This window comes from Larus michahellis, chromosome 21 (genome assembly GCF_964199755.1).
Source record: "Larus michahellis chromosome 21, bLarMic1.1, whole genome shotgun sequence".
Lineage (NCBI taxonomy): Eukaryota > Metazoa > Chordata > Aves > Charadriiformes > Laridae > Larus > Larus michahellis.
This window is the reverse complement of record NC_133916.1, coordinates 7,101,086-7,120,182: the sequence shown is the minus strand read 5'-3', so window position 1 is coordinate 7,120,182 and position 19,097 is coordinate 7,101,086.

The window sequence follows — 19,097 nt, the reverse complement described above, 5'->3', positions numbered from 1 at the left end:
ATCCGCCGCGCGGGAGGCGGGGCGAGGGCGTGGGCCGGGCGGTGGCAGTGGCGACAGCCAATCAGGCGGCGGAACCGGGCCGCGGAGGGCGGGGCGGGGGCTGAAAATCCCTTTTGTTCGCGGCGGCGGCGGCAGAGCGAGCGAGCGGCCGTGATTGGCGCGTCACTTCCTCCGCGGGTGGGCGGGGCGGGGGCGTCGCGACGGCGTCGCGACTGTGGGCGGGGCCCGGTGCCACCACCTCGGCCGGGGCCCTCACCTCTAATCGGGACAGCAGCGAGGGGGTGCACCGCGGAGCCCGGCGCTGGGAGGGGGCCCAGCCTTTATTCCTCACAGGGCCCGGTCCGGCCTGGCTCCCCCTCACAGGGCCCGGGTCAGGCCTTCGCTCCTCACAGGGCCTGGGCCCGGTCAGGCCTTCGCCCCCCACAGCACCTCCCGGGTCCCTACTCACGACGCCCCCTCCAGAGCTTGGCCTCACTCTCCAGGCCGATGTTTTGCCTAAGGGCGTTGTGTAACCCTTGCGTTGTGTTGGCGAAGGAGCGCTATCACACGTACTGTTCCGCGCACTGACTCACCTGGGCAGGCCGTCCTGCGGGCACCTTACTGTCTGTCACAACTTCCGTGAGCGCCGAGCAACGCTGCGCCGGCAGAAGCAGGGCCTGCGCGGAGGTGCCGTGGGAAGCTCAGTGTGTTTAGATTTATTTACCTGCTGTCAGCTGAGGAAAGAGCCCAGTCGGAGACTGTTGCTGGAGGGAATGTGGCCTGTGGGTGCCTCAGCGGAGCGGGGCTGCCAACACTGTTGAGGGCAGCAGGTTTTTTTGCTGTCAGCGCTGCTTACCCAGCAGTCTGCTGAGCTGTGTGGCCGCTGAAACAAGAACTAACCCTTTCTGTGGAGAACATGGCAAATAGTTTGTCTCTGACCTTCCTGCGCAATGTGCTCGGCATCACTAATGCGCTCGGTTCTGAAGAGCTGGAAACTTTTCATGGCCTTTCCCACTGTTAGGAGTGTGACTGCGGGGGAGCGCTGGGTTCACACACTGCTGCAGCATGGGGCCTGCACTGCCGCGTGGTGACACGTGCTATGACACCAGCAGCTTTTGAAGGAGAAATTTCTGAATCCGCAGCAAAAAGGAGCATCACATAGTGACAGGACTTCACACAGTGACAATGCCAGCAATAAACCTCACCTCTAACCATTGCAGTCTCCTGTCTGGTATGTTCAGAAGAAGATGGTTTTGTCTAGACAGGGTTGTCTGAGCATTATTTCCCAGCCTTGGTAAATACTGGAACTTTGCAGTGCCTCTGGTCTAGCAGTCTCAGAGCCCTGGGGGGAAAAAAGCATGTGAGTTACCTCTCCTGAGCTGTGCCCCTGTGGCACTGCCAAGCAGCTGGTAGGTTAAGACCTCTAATTGTGATTACCTTTCTCCTACACTGTGCTCCCCTGGCTCTCTGCTTTTCACCTGTTATGTCTTCTTTTATCCTTGGAACGTACTTTAAGGGCAGATGCACTTTCATCGCCTGCATGAATCATGGTAGCAGCCAGTGTGACCAAGGGGCAGTAGCAGGCTGGCCGGGAGCCCTGCACCGAGATCATGGGTGGGTATGGGAGCACTGGCCCCGCACTGGAATCACGGGTGGGTTGGGGAGCGCTCCCCGGGAGTCCTGCCCTGGGATCACAGGGGGATTGGGGAGCACGCCCCAGCAGCCCCATCGGGATCATGGGTGGGTTGGGGAGCCCCGCACCGGGATCACGGGTGGGTTGGGGAGCGCATCCCGGGAGCCCCATCGGGATCACGGGTGGGCTGGGGAGCGCTCCCCCGTCCGCGGGGCTGCAGCTCCCCCCCGTGTCCGCGGCGCTCGTTGCACGGCGGCAGCAGCCTCTGCCTCCCAGGAGCGCTGATTTTTCCAGAACTGCCGCACTGGAACTGTATTTCCAAATACCACAAGATATAACTAAAACGTGATTTGTGTTTGCACCAGACAAGAGCCAGGAAGGGTTTGCATTTCCAGGCTGGCACTGCCGATCTGCGCGGTCACCTCTGCGGGCTGGTCACGGCAGCTGCTGCTGCTGCAAACATTCCTGCCGCTGCCCAGTCCCGCTCCTGGAAACACCCGAGAAAGGAGACCTTTGTGCGGAAAGAGCTTTGCATGAAGCTGATGACTGACTGGTGATGAATCGAGCATGGAAAGGTCACAGATGCATGAGTTACATCAGGGAACATCTGGCACCAAAAGCTTCTCTGTTCTGGGGCTGGGTGAGGATATTTGATGAGCCCAGCGCAGCTGAACGGAGAACTGAGAGTCCCAAACGTCCTTGGTGGTCTCAGGGAGGGCAAACGGAACAACCGCAGCCTTAAAACCCAGCAAATCGGTACAGATGAGAGGAAAAATATTTCTTAGCAGAGCCCATGCACCCTTGCAGAAAAAATATATTCAGTTGCCTGCTGGTCTGCATTTGGGGGAACATAAATCAGCTGCAGAGGAGGAGGAGGCGGCAGCTTTTCAGCTCTGGAAGACATCTCTCTCCAGGCTGTTTGGCTACCTTCCTTTTGTTTATTATTTTTAGCAGGCAGCTGAGTGCCAGGTGTGTCAGGTATGGGCAGAAAAATGAGGTACCTGCCTGTGAGAGCGTGCGGCGGGGATTGCTGGTGGAAGGAATCAGCAGAGCAGTGCCAGGGTGGGGGCAGACACCAATCACACGGTACTGCCCATACCTCAGGGGGCGCACAAGCCTGTGCAGGTGGCTCTGGTTGGCCTGGGGCTGTTTATAGTGTGGGACACCAGTCCAAGGTAAGAGCGAGCAGCTCTGAAGAGCTGGGGGGGCCGCGGGCTGGCTGGGGCGGGGGTCCCGCAGGACCGAGGGGTCTCGGCTCTGCGGGGAGCCCGCAGGAGGGAACAGGCCAGCACAGGGCTGGCCAGCATGGGACTGGCTCGGGCCACACCGGAGGACATCAACAGCCAAAAAAGCTTCAAATGCAAAGAGGAGGGGCCCCAGTGTAGGAAAGAGGAGATTTCTCCTGAAGCATCACAGGCGAGAGAGATAAACCACAAATACAAACAATTAGAAAGAAGCACATCTGTCACGTTTGTGACGCTGTCGGAACAAGTGGGAAAAGAGCCAGCCCTGTCTCCCTGGGAGTTATATATTTTTTCTTTTTAAATATTGTATGACATCCATCTCTCTGGCTGTGTGTTGTTTCTGCTGCCATGGGGGTGTGTATTTCTGAAGGCTCCCCATATTAGCAGAAGATCTATAGACTCATTCTAGAAATTTTGCCGCTATAAAAATATATTCTGGTTTTGACTGAGTGGTTTTTTCTTCTCTCCCGAAACTCTGGAGCCGTGTAAAATAGCTTCATAAAACTTGTAGGGCTTTTTAAAGTAGAAGTTACTGCCTTGCTTTGCTTTTAAAAATGCACCCTTGATTTTAAGGGTTGGGCCATTGTTTGCTTTTATACAAGCGAATGCTGAAGAGATGCTATAAACTCCTTTTTTATTTTGTTGCTTATTGAGAAAAATCCAATTATACCTAAGGGAAACAGGGATGAAGCATTTCATAAAAATATATGGTACATAAGCAAACAAAGCCTTAATCTTCCAAAGTAAGTGTGCAAAAAAGGGAAAATCCTTTCAGCATCCCTGAGTAAATGCCCTCTCTTGGGAACCCTGCGGTACCCGAGTTGCCAGCACGAGCCCATCCTCGGCAGCAGAACGGCCTTTGACCAGGGAGGAGCGAGGGGCCGCGGGAGCCCCGGATCCATCCCGGGGTCCCCGCTCGTGTCTGGCGGCTGCTCAGCAGCTCGTCACAGCAGAGGTCTCAGCCCCAGCGCTGCCCGACGGGGACCGGCCAGCACTGCAGGGACGCGGGGAGCCCGCTCCACGCCGGAGTCCCTGCCAATGCCTGGCCCTTGCCTGGGCCACAGGGGCTGCAGCCACCTCTCGTTAGTAAAAATGTCATTATAAAACCCATGCGGGAGATCCTGCTGCTGCTCCCAGCCTCCGGTGTGACTCTGTGGGAAAAGCCGCCCGGCTCAGCGGGACAGAGACCCCCAGCCAAGGTGTCCCTGCCTGCGGAGCCGGGCTGTCGCTGCTCACGCCTCCCGAGCGTTCTGCCTTTCAACGAAGGCTGTGAAGTGCTGGAGCGAGCGTATGAGAGCAGCTAAGCTGCAGCTCCAGTTCAAAGGATGTTTGGAAAAGCCTTTTTCCAATCAGGCAATTTGCAGTTTCAATTGCTAAGTGTTCCCCTTTCATTCCTTGGCACTCTAGCTCCGTCTGAATTGGCTTTCTCGGCACTTCAGAAAGGCTTATGTTACATTGTGTGAGATTTAACAGCCATCACTTCTCCGAAGGTAATACAGAAATGTCTCTTTTATGACACAAGAGGGAGATTTCTCATTTGGGAAGCTGATTCTTTGTTGTTACCGAATGACTGCTTTCGGTGCAGCCTTCATGCAACTTTGATCTAATAACTAATTTTTTCTAGGAAAAGAACTATAAGAAATTTTGTTGATATTTCTGATAAATGTAAGTAACTGCTGAAGATACATACTTTTTACCGGAGGGAAATAACATTCGCTTCTTTATAGGTACGTATATGCTGTCCCTGTGTCCCTCAACCCTCGTGTCCCGCAGCCCTCGTGTCCCGCACACGGCGCCGGCTCCTGCCCGCCGGCCCTGCGGGACGAGGACACCAGACCGGCCCCAGCAGGGAGCGCCTGAAATCCTAATTACAGCAAGAAGAAATGTCACTTTGCTCTCCTGAACTTCTTTAGCAATTTACCAGGAAAAAGCCCTCCGGGAGCTGTGGTTTAGCAGGTGACTTTCTGACAGTGATTGAATGCTTTGATAAGAAGCAGGAGTTTGTTTCCCACCTCATTTACCACTCTGGGCTCTTTCTGCAAAGCACATAATGCTGTTCTTACCAGACCAGGGCGTAAAAGAAGTAGGAAAAACAGAAATATACTTGGAAATGACCCTCACCTAACAACACAGCCCACGGTCTCGCTTTCTTTGAATTACCCTACGCTCCGCGTGGTGGGAAATTGCTTTCTCTGAGGGACGATTGCTTGGCAAAGCCCTGGGCCCTGATTGATTTCTGCAGTCGGGAGGGGAGAGCGGGGAGGAGAGAAGCATGAAATCCAGGAGGAGAGATGGGAAGGACAAACTGTCCCTGAGCTGACGGAGCAGCGGGCTGGCCGGCTCACGTTTTCTGATCGTCCCTCTAAGTGGAAAGGAGCCGGGAGCCCAGGAACCGCGCGGTGCTCCGTGGGCAGCAGCAGTGGGAATTGGCCCCTGCTCAAGAGCTCGCAGCGGTTCGGGGTCCTCCCGCAGCCCTCCTGGCAACCACAGGGTCTGCTAGGGAAATGCAGCCTCGGAGCTCATCCACCAGGGCTGGCCCTTACAGGAATCCCGGGATGAGGATGGATCATTTTGCCAAGGGACCACACAAGAAAAAAAAAAAGAAATTCCCATCATATCCCAAGCAGGCTCGTTAGCCAGCAGCGACAGTAAACTTGCACAGAGGCTTACCGAGGGGGACAGGAGCTACAGCCTGGAAGCAGGGTGTCCTAAGGGAAGGAATCCAGCTGCTCTGTGCAGTGACGGAGCTGGGAAGAGGGAACTCTTCAGCGGTCCTCCAGTTTACTTCCATGTGATGGGAAAGGCATTTGTGAAATGAAATTATTCCAAAAGGCAAAACAAGTCCATGAACATCAGCCCCTCGGCCAGTCCAGACTGCCAGAAAGTTTCTTCCTGTTGTAACTAGAATACTTCCTATCGGGATTAGCTGGGCTTAGAGATGAGCGTACCAAATTGTGATCTTCTGGAGAGGTTTTCTGAATCAGAATGTGTGAGCACTGAGGCTTCTCGCACGTTTCTGTTATAACTCCCTCGCCCAGCATCTCCTTTGCAAGCTGAGCAGTCACAAACTAGTCAGGGCCTCTTCATACAGAAGCCTTGCCATAAATCTTACCTTATTTTTGCCTTTCTCTGCCTCTTTTCTAATTCAATCCAGAGCTTTTCTCTGAGAAGGCGTGACTGATATTGCGCACAGCGAGAGATGCCAGCCCTTCAGCTTACCTGCAGCCCTCGCAGCTTATCCAGAGTACCGTTAGACGCAGAAGCTAATTGCTAATGGTAAAGCATTTGCAGAAGGGTTCTGTGTCCTATTTTCAGGCCCAAAAAATACAGAATAAGCTCAATTTTTTTCCAACTGGCACCCAGCTGGGGTGAAACCTGGGTAAAAAAAAATATATATTGCTTTAATTCTGTCTTGGTTTCTTGATTAGATGAAGGCAAATTACATGTTTTTCTACCAGTCTATTATTACAGCCTAAACTCTGCACAGTTTGTTGAATAGATGTGTTTTGCTCGCAGAAGAGAAACTTCTTTCTCTGGAAAGATAACAGCGCAATTGTGTCCAACATAGCAATTTCTAAGCCATTTCTCCAAAAATAACACTTTTCAGACCAGTGGCACAAAGCACGTGCTCAAGGGCAGCAAAGATGTTAGTTACTTCACATAGTGAACACAGTCTCTTTTTCAGCTTACTTTTGACTATTTAAACCTAGTCAGTTTTTCAGCAATATATTTCCGCCCGGCACCTATTCTTGCCGTTACTCCCAGGCTGTATTTCTCCTGTGTCCCAGCTGCCTCCCTTCACCGTGTGTCAGGGATGAAACATCTCAGGCATATAAAAAAAATAAGTATTATAACTTTTAAATCACTGTAAACCTCCTTTGTGTAGAGGAGGTTTTGGATCTATTTAACATCGTTTTTCTGGTTCTGGTAGCTGGATAGTGACAGTGCGAGTGTGGACAAGTACACTCACTCAAGGACTGCCGAGAAAACAGGCTCGTATTTTCTGGTGATATTTCTAAAGGTAATTTGATATATCAACAGCTTCTCCAGTTAAGCACCAGGGCTCTCAGACTGTATAATCTTAGTGAGGAACAGAGCTGAGCTTAATGAGCAAACAGTCGCATTAAGGTTTCTGGTGTTCACCAGTTGCTTTTTCCAGAGCACACCGTGGTTGGCTTCTTCTGAGTGATGGACTAAAGCATCACTGTGGTTCTGCCCGCCAGCGGGGTGCTGCCTGCTTCTGCACACGGCAATCCCCACCAGGCTCCGGCGCGCTTCGGACAGGAGGATCTGGAAACCCTGCCAGGGTCTCTGCCTTTTTTTCCCCTATTTCTCCAGTTCTGAACTGCCCCCAGCCTGCCAGGCTCCACATCCCACAACTGCCACTGTTCCTTCCCAGGCGGATACCATGGGGCGCAGGGATGCTGCGGGGCGCAGGCATGCCGCGGGGCCCAGGGATGCTGCGGGGTGCAGGGATGCTGCAGGGCGCAGGGATGCTGCGGGGCCCAGGGATGCTGCGGGGCGCAGGGATGCTGTGGGGCGCAGGGATGCTGCGGGGTCCAGGGATGCTGCGGGGTCCAGGGATGCTGCGGGGTGCAGGGATGCTGCAGGGCGCAGGGATGCTGCGGGGCGCAGGGATGCTGCAGCTTCGTGGAGGGCTCTGCAAACAGCATCTCCCAACTGCCCAGGGAGCAGTAAAACATTTCCAGAGTGTGTCAGCATTTACTGAGATGCTTTTATCTCTTCACCAAAGTAGGAAGAGCTGCTGTATGTCCTGAAAACCTCTTGTGGCATTTTAATTAAAGTCTCCAAGCAAAACCTTTTCCCTGCCTCTGCCAGCCTCCCTGCCCCCAGCACCCTGCTTTCCATTTTTATTGGATTGATTTCCAGGCTGACCATATTTGACGACTGGACATTGCAATCACAACGATTTCTCCTCCTCTTGAATCGAGAGGCTTATGATGAGAAAACAACCTGCAGCATGTGCTGGGGGCCCGCGGCCCTTACACAAGGTCCCTGCAAACCCCCCTGGTGCTGACGCAGCACCGCGTGGGACACCATCAGGCTGGGATGAGCGCTCATTAACATTTTTCCTTATAAATATTCTATCCAAAGGTGTTTTTCAGCAATTAACAGCCAAGGCAACCTTTCAGGGCTTTGCAGCACTCGTCCTCTGCAGACGGGTGCTCCCTGGGTACGGACCCAGCCTGGATTCTCCTCTGGGACCCACCTGGAAACGCTCCTGGTTTGGGCTGCGTTGGCTGGCTGTCGGGCAGCCCGCTGGCCCAGCGCACGGCCCTGCACTCGCCCCACCGAGCACGTCGCACCCCCACATCCCCCCCCAGACGGGGGGACCTGCACCGCTGCCGGGGGAGCTGAGCCGCGCTGCGAGCCGCTGGGTTTTGTTTCATTTCTCCCTCGCGGAAACTCATTTGTTATTTTACATTACTGTCTGAAGCCTGGGAGCATCTCTTCCTGCGTTTGAAATAGGAGAAAGCCCCTCCCCGCGCAGCGCTGGCACGCAGGGTTTGCTCCCCCGGCACCGACCGCCTGGGAGGGTTGGCCGAAGCCATCGCGATGCGCAAAGCCAGCTCAATTTAAATAGCAGTTAATAAAAGATGCCCATCCAAGGGCTGTTAGCGTCCTGACAGTGGTACCACAGCACAGTACACCTGACAGCACTAAAACACACACACAAACATTCAAAAGGGAGTAATTAACTCAAACCCTGAGCCAGCTGGTCCCCTGCTCCATGGGGCGCACCGCAGCCCCGCTTGCAGGGAGCAAACAGCTTTCACCCTTTGGGTTTGGCTTTGTCCTGCTTCAGGCCCCGCCATGGAGGAGCAAAATCCATGGAATCGTAGAATCTTCATGGTTGGAAAGGACCTTTGGGATCATCGAGTCCAACCATACACACACCAAAAAAAAAAAGAAAAAAACCCAACACAGCACAAACAACCAACCTACAATCTCTGCCATGGAGGAATGGAGATTTGTCCCTGGGGCCCGTGCTGCGGAGCTCCCGGATCCCCGAGGAGGGTGGGACGGAGGAGCCCAGCTGGAGCCGTGGCCGACAGCGTCCTCCCGACAGCGTCCTCCCGCATCCCCCCTGGATCCGGGCGCCGGGGCAAACACCGGTGCGGGTGAAGGGCTTCGCTGGTGATTTCACCAGCACTGAGCGGGATCGCAGAGCTGAAGAGTTTCTAGGAAAGGCCCCTGTGGGAGCACACAGCTCACCTACTGCAATGCTGCCGGCCCCGGAACCTGCACCGCAAAGAGCCCAACCTGGGGAAGGCGGGGGAAGTGCTTCGCCTGCCGCACGCCTTCTGGCAACGGCAGCCAGAGCAGGCAGTCACCAAGGATGCAGAAATTAGAAGTTATGCTGCGTCACAGGGTATGGGGAAGTCAGTAGAAAACAGCTTTATTTGCTACGGGTGTTATCTGAAATAAGAAACGCTGGCGGCCGTAGGAACCCAGTACCTCCAGGGAGATCCGCGCCCGTGGAACGCAGGGAGCCTCGCCAGAGGAGCAGCAGACCTTGCACGCGGGCAGCAGCGGCTGCGGGCTCCTCGCCCTGTGCCCAACGCGCTGTGGGAGCGCGGGGAGGACCCTACGCTCCGTCTTACTTCATCTGAGAAACAATAAACGCTCCTGCAGACAGCTCGCAAGATGTGTTGGATCTATCGCTGAAGGAAAAACAATATGCTAATGCTAAGTCTTGGTTTACACAGAAGCACAACCAGATAAAGTAACACCCGGGATAGGAGCTGCTCACGTTTCAGCCTCCGGTGCGATGCAGATACAGGGGTATATTTTCTTCGCAGGACACAGCAGCCGGTCCTTTCCGTGCTTCACTGTTTTGTTTTTTTCAGCTGGTGCCAACAGCAATAACCTTAAGTTTCAGTGGCATTCACTCCCCTGGAGAGCAGGCTCTTGCCCTCTCAGGCCCAGCCACACTGATGGTTGGGAAGGTCACACGCCTGTGTCCCACAGCCCGGGGCAGCGATGGCCACCTGCACCTCCTCGGGGCAGGTCAGTAGGAGGAGGAGAGCTCTACAGATGGGCTGAGGCTTTCAAATGCAGAGGGTGATCAATACAGAAGAATTGACGGAGAAAAGAATAAGGGCATGGCAATATCTCACTAGGGACAGGTACCGAGGACCTGCCCCAGCCCTGGCCGCGTTGCTCGTCCCCGTTGGCCGCCTTCGCCCGTCCCGTGGCGGGGCCTGTGCTCCCTGCAGCGGGGACGGCACCGCGCAGCCGTTTGTTCAGCCCTGCCGTAATGGGACCCTGCTTTCATTTAGGGCTCCCCAGGCATTACTGTAATATAAATGTTAATTAATAATAAAGCCTCTTAAAATCCCACATCCTTAATGATATATGTGGCCTGACTATAAATATGTCTTTAAAAAAAACACCTCACTGCGTCTCCACGAGAAATAAATTCAGGATTCAGACCTTTCCTCCCGGCGGCAAGGGCTGTAATCGCGGACTTGCCCTTGGAGGCGTATATTTATCTCTCTTCTGAAAATGTCGTATTTAGGGCTACGAGAGATGGAGCGTACGTATTTGGAGCCTACAAGATCTAGACTCTCCTCCAGCCCCTTCCAGAAATCAGCTTCCCGAGCGTCCCCTACGCGGGCCCTTGGGAGAGCGGTGTCCCGGGGGGGAACGGTGCTGGGAAGAGGCTGGGTCCCGCTTTGCGAGAGCGCGTGAGCCCGGGGTCTCTGCTGCCTCTCCTGCGCCGGGGCTGCGCGCAGCCGCCTGCGAGACGCAGGGCAGGATCCGGCCCCACGCTGAATCCCTGGCACAGCCCAGGCCACCCAGGGCTGCTCCCGTGAGCGACTCCCGGATCCCAGCGCCGCATTACCCACAGCATCCACTTGCACGTTCACAGCGTGTCCTCTGCCCACAGGAACTGGGCCCCTGCCCCGTCCCCAGCCACTTTCTGAGCTCTCCACACTAAGTCTGCCAGCGACAGCAAAACCCCCAGGCGGCTCCCCCTGACTCTGCGTTTCTTGGCTTTTGCCGGTTGTTTGTGTGCCAGCTCCGCTCTCACGTTAATGCGCTGAGAAGGGTTTCTCTCAGCGGGCAGCGCCGCACCGAGGGCTTTCCTAATGGGGATCAATGGGGCAGAAAGAAAAGAGTGAGCCAGCGCTCGGCAGCATCCGTCCCCCGGCAGCCCTCGTGCCGGACTCCTCCCGCCCTGAACTGCGAAAATTACACTATGGCCAGAAATTCTGGGTTAATTCACCAGCGGCTGCTTAAACCAAGGAGGAGCGTGTCGCAAGGTGGTTTCCTCCCGTCTGTGAAGCGCTGCTGGGGTGCACAACTGGGGTCGGGAACAGGAGGCAGAGGGGATGCGACCCACGGCCGGGAGCCAGCGAACGGCCTCAAACTTTGCAGCCCCCTCTCGAAGCCCAGACTTGCAAAACCGCTGAGAATAAATAACCCCCGACACTTTCAGCGTGCCTGCCAGCCTAACTCCTCGGGGCCGCTCAAAGACCGCTCGAGTCCCGGCCCGGGGTGGGATGGAGAACCCCAGACAGTGACAGATGCTACTGATTCAATTTATACCCTGGTTGACGAGCAGCATTGACATGCGTACACAACAAATGCATCCTGCAACGAAAGTCTTACGAAAGGGAGAGTCTGAAAGAATATAAAGAAACTTTACTTCTGCCTGGAAAGATTTTCTGAATGTTTCTGAGCAGCATCCTTACAGGGAAGAGCTGCGGGACTGAGGAAACGTTTCCCCAAGCCACCAGCTGGAGGGCTTAAAGCCAACGTGGGGCATTTCTGAGCCATTTAACGTGCCCGGCTCCCCGCCCTCCCTTGCCCCTGGCAAATCTCTTATCCCAAGAGCCTCGGTTCCCGTTTTCCCAGGGAACACAGACGTCAGCCTGCGCTAATGTGGCTCTGACAGAGGAGCAGGAGTCACGGAGGGCCCGGGTCCTGCCGGGATTAGTTCTGGGCTGGCGAAGGGGGAATGGAAGAAGAGAAGGCAGAAGATGCGAAAGGAACATTTTAAAGGCCACGGGCAATGAGGCAAGTCAGGAGGAATAATAAGAGCCCCGGTCTGTATTAGGACTGCACTTACAAATAACTGATGGAAGGCGGCTGTGAGATCAATGTGATTTCATACCCGATTAAACCGTCGTGCGCAGGGTCCCGGAGGCTGCTTATAAGCACGATTTCTGCTCTGCGCCGCTCACAGACATAACGCCCCGATAACATTTACTAATTATACGTTTACTCTGCTCAAGCGCTTTCTCAGCGTAACCAGGCTCGGTGCGATGGGTGGGCAGCAGGTTTTCACAGGCGGGTTTGGGGTTTTTTTCTTGTTTTGGTTTGTTTTGGGTTTTTTTCCCCTTTTTTTACCCAGCCCTCTGCCAGCTCCGGCTGTCCCAGCCGGCCGTCCCAGCGCTGCTGTCATGGGCTCCCGCGGATGGGAGGTAACTGGGGGTCAGCTCGACAGGAGCGTGGGGCAGTGAGACCTGAGCTGTTCATCTGACGTTTCTCCCCTCCACCCGCCGTTCCCAGGGAAGGCCCAGAGCAGACGCATCTCTGGTTATTGACTTTCAGAAGCCTCTGACATTCACAGGCTCTGGCTTTGGCAGGGAAGGATTCCAGCAGCAATTTATTCTAAAATTGCCAATATAGATAATCTGCAACCCTCGCTCTCCATCTGACCTTGGAGCGATGCCCCCAGCTCAATCCAGGGCTGGTGTCCCGATCGCACGCCGCTGCTGTCCCAGCCCCTGTGTCCCCGCTGCCCATGGCCAGGGTCCCCGTGTCCAGGTCACCCAGATGTCCCAGCCACCCCCTGCTGTGGGTGGGACGCATCTTTGCTGAAAGGAAGCCACGGCACGATGGATGTGCAATAATGGATGGATGCTTTTTGACGGCACGGCCTCTTGCTCGAATTGGTTGTGCTCTTGTCAAACCTCTCATCCATTAACCAGAGATGCTGCTTCCCCCGGAGATGAGCTCAAGTGGACCCTACCAGAGAGCACGGTGCAGCGGCTCAGCAGTTTGTGTTTGACAACAGACATTTTTACGGGCAGAAACCCCACACCCCCGGCACCCGCTGCTGGGAGTGACGTGCTGAGGACCCGCAAGCCGCCAGCTCTGTCCCCTGCAGCCTCCCCCCTCTGCCCAGGGGACATCACCAAGCTGTGCCCGGCAGCGAGGAGCCCGTTCCACCGCCGTCCCGGCCTCACACCTAAACACTACCAATAAATAACGGCAAAAACAGCGAGCGCGAGCTGCGTGGGGTGGGAAACGTCCCCCACTTCTGCAGCTGGGAGTCAGGTGAGCGCGGCGGTGGGTAAGGACCTGCTGGTGGCGTGCCCGTCCCTGCTCCTCGAGCCCATCCCTGCTCCTCGAGCCCCGCACTCTGTCAGCTCCTCGCCCGTCAGCAGCGCAGGCGGACGCGTTTGACCGTTTCCAGTTGGGAAACGAGACCCTGCGAGCGTAAGGCAGCAGGCGCAGCCCCTGCGAAGAGCTGCCAGGCGTCAGCTGGAGGGAAATGAAGAGCCCTTCCCTGAGCGCACTCCGCCAAGAGATGGAAACGCAAGATAAACACTAGAGTCAAACACCAGGAGTGTGTTTAGTTTTCCTCTCTCAGGCACTTGCCATTTTCACATGGCAGTGACGAGAAGAAAAAAAAAAAAAAAGTGTATTTATGAAAACAAACCAACCCAAATAAGAACTGGGCAGCAGGAAAACCCAAGGCTGATATTTCCTCCCTAACGTATTTAATAACACAAAGGCAGGAGAAAGAGCAGGGCCAGTCATTCAAGAATATTTCTTATTCTTCAGATTTAGCTCTTAAAAAATTAATGGGGTGACTGGTGAAAATTACTTTCTACAGATGGAGGAGCAGAGGTGCAGCAGGATGGCTCCAGCGAGACGTCAGCGCAGGAGATGGAACACAAGGGCAAGTCCTTGGTTAAATACAAGCACCGCAGGGAACGGGCTGATGCGTTACGGGTACATGTGAGAAACACCTGGGAGAGACACGGGGTGACTGGTTCAATCTGGTAGCTGTAAGGTTTAAAACTCTCTCATTAAATGCATATTATTTTCCCGGAAAGCATAAATTACCCTGCACTTCAGCAAAGTCACAATAGCATTAAATCAGGGCGAGAGGAGTCGCGCTGAGCCCTCTGCCGCGGCTCAGGGAATGGGGGAAGCACCTCCGGATTCCTACAGCACCTGCAGCCCCAAACGCTGCCCGGCAGCGGGAGCTGGAGCCTCTTCACGGGGATGGAGCGTGTCTTGGACGCGGCTCCAGAACTTGGTCAAGTTCTCGTTTTATTACATCTGCGGAGAAAAACACAGCTGAGTTTTTATTACCCGGGAAACCCTTTCTCTAGCACATATTATAGTTTATTGAAAAAATGACTCATTCAGTCTAATAACGAGAGGACGCTTGTGTGGCCACCCCTATCAATCCCGGGCCAGCCTGCCCGCGTGCCCCAGTCTGTGCTAACGCGGGGCTGAAGTCCCCGGGCTGGCGAGCGTGCATGCCGAGCGATGCTGGCAGCTCTGCCGCAGCCACGTGAAAGACCTTCCTGAAAAACCACCAGTGCGAAAGGGAGCTCAGAGGACAAATTTCCATAAAGCCGACGCAAGTAAAGCCAAGGGCAGGCGATGGTCCCTGCCAACCAGTGTGCGAACTGCCCCAGCGGCGCTGAGCACTCTCCCCTCCCCGGCAGGGAGCAGGTGGGCAGTTAAGCAAACATCCAAAAAGATGTTTAATGTTGTTATAATATGTGTAATATTGGAGGGAACTGAACTAAGAGCAGCTGATGGAGATTTTTGCTCCACCCAGCACAGAGGGAAACAGGGTGCTCTCCAGTCGAGATCCTTCATCTTGCTAATGGCCATTATTTCTGGAAGTGATGCTCCTCCTTCGTCACCTTCCGTGGAGCCGAGGGGCCACACGCTGCCCTGAGGTGACCAGAGAGCTCCAAGCGCTGCGTCCCACCCGCGGGGCTGGAGGGTCTGGGGGAGTCTCACCATGCAGCCGGCACCCCCACGGACGGAGCCTGCGGGTGCTTCGCGCCCCCCATCAGCCCGGGGGTGGGATGGGAAAAGGAAGAAATCCGAATGGAAGGCTGCTGTCATCGATGGCTTCACCATTTCTGTTCTGTTGGATGAGGGAAATTACTTTTCAGGCTTGGCTTTGTGGTCTCCGAAATGACAACTGTTGTCCCAGCAAGAAGAAAGGATGTTGGGGGTGCGGGGGCCGCTCGATAAACCCCGGCAGCCGCTGCAGACAGGCAGAGCTGCTGCGGGGAGCGACGCTTGGGCCCCACCGCGCAGGGGACCGGGGGAACTGGCCCGATATTATCATGCACGTCAGGCCCGCTCATATTTAGCAGATTACTTTAGAATTTGCATTCAGGCAACGTGAGTTGAAATAGCAACCACAAACTTTATCAGTCTAATATATAAGGTGATTTGCATAATTTCCTATTTGCATGGGGCTCCTATTTAATTTTTTTTTCCCCTTGTATGATCAAATATACCTACTTCCAGATGAAACGCATTTCAAGTCTAGAGGATTAACCTGCCTGCGAGAAGCGATGATGCTGACTGCTCGTTATCTGCAAAATACAACTCCAGGATCCCTGCAAGCTGGAGAAATCTCAGCTCTCCCCATTCCTTCTCACAGGGAATTGCACCACTGCCACTCCCAGGGGGTTGAGAACGAAGTCGCACACCACCCCTGCCCAGGACCCCCTTTCCCCCCTCTCTTTTGGTGCCTGGGCCACACGCAGCCATAGATGGGGATGCTGTAGGTCACAGAGAGCTCCGGTACCTCCACCCACAGCTCCCGGGTCTGATGTCCGAGGCTGCCGGTTCCCACAGGGGTGCAGCATTGCACCTTCCGCCCGGGGCGATGGAGCCGCTTTGTCTCTGGCACTGGCAGAAATGGGATTCAAAGCTGCATCCAAAGGAAAGTAGCTCTTGGGAAAAGAGCAGCTTTGTAGCCTGTCTGAACGACACAAGCCTTTAGGAGCAACGCGCACTGAATGGCTGTGTCGGTGACTAGGATAACGCTGGCTCTGCTGCTCTTTGGAGGCCACAGAAGAGACGTGCCGTCCCCCCCGCCTTGGTTTCTCCACCCCAGCTGTGAGGACGGTAGTATTTGTCGGCAGTAGAGGCAGCGGAAGAGAAAGGGCGCTGCTACGGTTAATTAATATCCGGAGGCCTGAGCTCCTCACCCAGCAGGTTCAAAGCGGTACCCAACGACCTGCTCGGGAACGTGCCACCTCCACCCACGCCCGTCCCCTAACCCACGGACCCCCGGTCACCGCGACCACTGAAACACTCAGCCCAAGGCTCGTCGCCCCCTCGAGGCGGGGGACTCCCCGAGGACGGCAGTGCCCCGTTGCCGCCAGCCCAGCGCGGTGCCAGCGTGCCCCTGCACCGAGCCCACACGCTTCCCGCCCGCGTGACGGAGGGCAAACGGCTCTTTGTCTAACACCGATTAATATTTAAGGCAGGCATCTTCACACCTGCCATGCTGGCTGGCCAGCCTGCCTTTCCCTTCACGGGCAGAAAAGCCTACATTGATCCGCTGCTAAAAATAGCCCCCCCGAGGTCCCGCGGCGATGCCACCAGCCCCCCCGGCCAGGCAGCAAGAGGTTTCTTGCGTCTGTTGCCTGGCAAAGGCCCAAAGTATTTTTCTGGTACAAGGGGCTTTTTTTCATGCATCTCCAAAGAACAGAGCTGCTATTTTTAGCTCTAATAAGCATATTTAATTTCCTACTGCCTCATTTCAACTGTTTTGTGCAACTAGCATTTCTCAGCGCGTCCCCGGGGACGGACGAGGACCAGCCCCATGCCACTGGCCAGGCTGGGCTGAGCTGGGGGCTTTGCGGCTGGATTGTGTCCCTGGAGCATCCCACCCCACACCGTTCCTCTCGGCACCACCAAACCCCGGGATTCAGTAAAGAACAAGGCGCTGGGGCTGCCCCAGCTGTAACCCTGAGGCTCCCACCTCCATCGGGGACCGCAGGGTCCCCCCAGGCAAGGACCCCCACAGCCCCCGAGTGTCCCCGTTACCGTCTGGGGCAGCACAGCACTCCCACTACCCACATAATTAATCAGCACGACATCAAAGGTCACTCATTTGACGGCATAAAGTGCAGAGTAAGGCAGTTCAGAGCCATTCCCAATTAAAAAAGAGCTGCGGTAAGAGCAGGAGCGGCAGAGCCATTTCCCGGTGGGAAACGCTGTGGCGCAGGGGGGAGCTGAGCCGCATCCTGCGCCCTTCGCTGTTCACCAGCATCGCTCCTGGACCACACAAGACAAAGTCTGGCCGATGGAGGAGCTGCGGAGGGTTATGGAAGGTGGGAATGGAGCAATGGTTCCATGCCAATGCGCTGCTGGTAACTGGGCCATGTGTTCTTCAGACAGGCTGAGCTGGATCATTTTAATAATTGAACTAATTCCAATTCTCCACTGATCTATTTCTATCCCCAACGCAGACACTGAATTCCAACGCAGGCACACGCGCTCACTCCCACCACAAACACTTTCTCCGGTGACAGACCGGCCTGTTGCCGATGACTCCGGAAGCGTCACGATTCCCGACCTGCCGCTCTCCTGAGCTCAGGAATGCGCCAGGCTGGGCTTCCCACCGCCAGCTGCTCAGGTGGAGTCAGAGTTCAAAGCAGGGTCCGAATTCACTTCCCATCTGCCATCGACAGCGGTTGCGAGGGGAGGCAGATGCTGAACTGTGCTTTATGTGAGAAGTCGCGCAACAGCACGCAGCATCCCCGCGTAACTCACTGCCACATCCGGGCTGCAAATACAGATCTAACAACTAGACAAATAAAGAATATGGGCTGTTTATAGCTCAGTCCTTATCCTCCGGTAATCAATATGGCTCATTAGGTTTATGAGACAATCATGTCTTCTGCTACCTTGGCCCAGAACCTCTGAGTAATGGCTTGCCAATGCCAAGTAATTATAACGATGTCTTGCAAGTGAAGCAGAAACAACCAAGTAAACTGATTTAAGGCAGTTTAATCAGCCTGAGTTTTCCTTGAGCTCAGTGTCTCTCCAATGTTCTACCTCTAACTTTATCAGCCTGAACCTGCGCTTTATTAGATTTTCCTGTTGGCTTTCCATGCCGGGGACTGGAGGAGCATTCTGCAGCCAGCGGTACGTCAGGCTGTTCCTCTCTCCGCTCCCTGCCCTTTCTGCTACACCTTTGTTCAGGCACAAGAGCAGGGGAAGCAAGCGGTAAATGAGTTACACGCTGTCCCCGAAGTGACGCGGGGCGTTGACCCCAGACACCCCCAGCCCAGGCTGCTCCTCAACCGTCTTGCCCGCCCCAGAGGTCACTGTGCTCTCCGTGGGGAAAGGCAAGGGAAGGAGACATGCGAGAGAAGGAGAAATGCAGCAGAAGACCCCGACACCGCTGTCACTGCCAAGAAGATGCCCCTCTACCTGCGGCGCCAGCCCCCCGGCACTGCTGGAGTTACTCTCCCGTTCCAGCTCCCTGGTTACCGGTGTGCGGGGGGCAGGAGACCAGCCTGTACCTTTTCACGCTGTGTTGGTTCAGACAAAGCCCTGTCATTCTTCCAGCCCAAGACATCAGTTTTCAGCTTAGCATGTAATTCCTCCCTTACGACGGTGACTACAAAGGGTCAGCGGCACACATTTTTGGACTAGGACTCAGACTCCTTCAGAAAAAGCCATTCCTCTGCCAGGGGCTTGGCAGTCCGATGGCTTGGCCATAAATGGGGGATGCTCTTGGGACTCAGTGTAATGATTAAAGTAACAGCAATTACAAGAACAACGCTATTAACCGGAGTAGGGAGATGTGGCTGTGAGCGAGCGATGCTCCCCGCGACCGCAGGCTGCTCCCCAGAGCTGCTCCTCGCTCCATTCCCCCCCGGCACTGTGCAGGTACCCCGGGCCCTGCAGCGGGTGGGGGTCCCGCTGCCTGGCCACAGCGGGGCTTTGCCATCTGGCCCGTGGCCCGCAGCGCCCACGTGTTGCCCAGCCGCTGCTGCGGGGGTGGGCAGGGTCCGACCAGCGCGCGTTCCCTCGTGACGGCTGCGTCTGGAGCAGCCCTTGTACATGAGATCTGCAGACTTTCACAAGCCTTGCATCTCATTGGAAATATTTGATGTGTTATATTCCTGTACTCCTTTCTATCCATTTCTTTTAGGGAAGCAGCTACTCCGGGCCCTGCAGTGTCTGCAGGGATC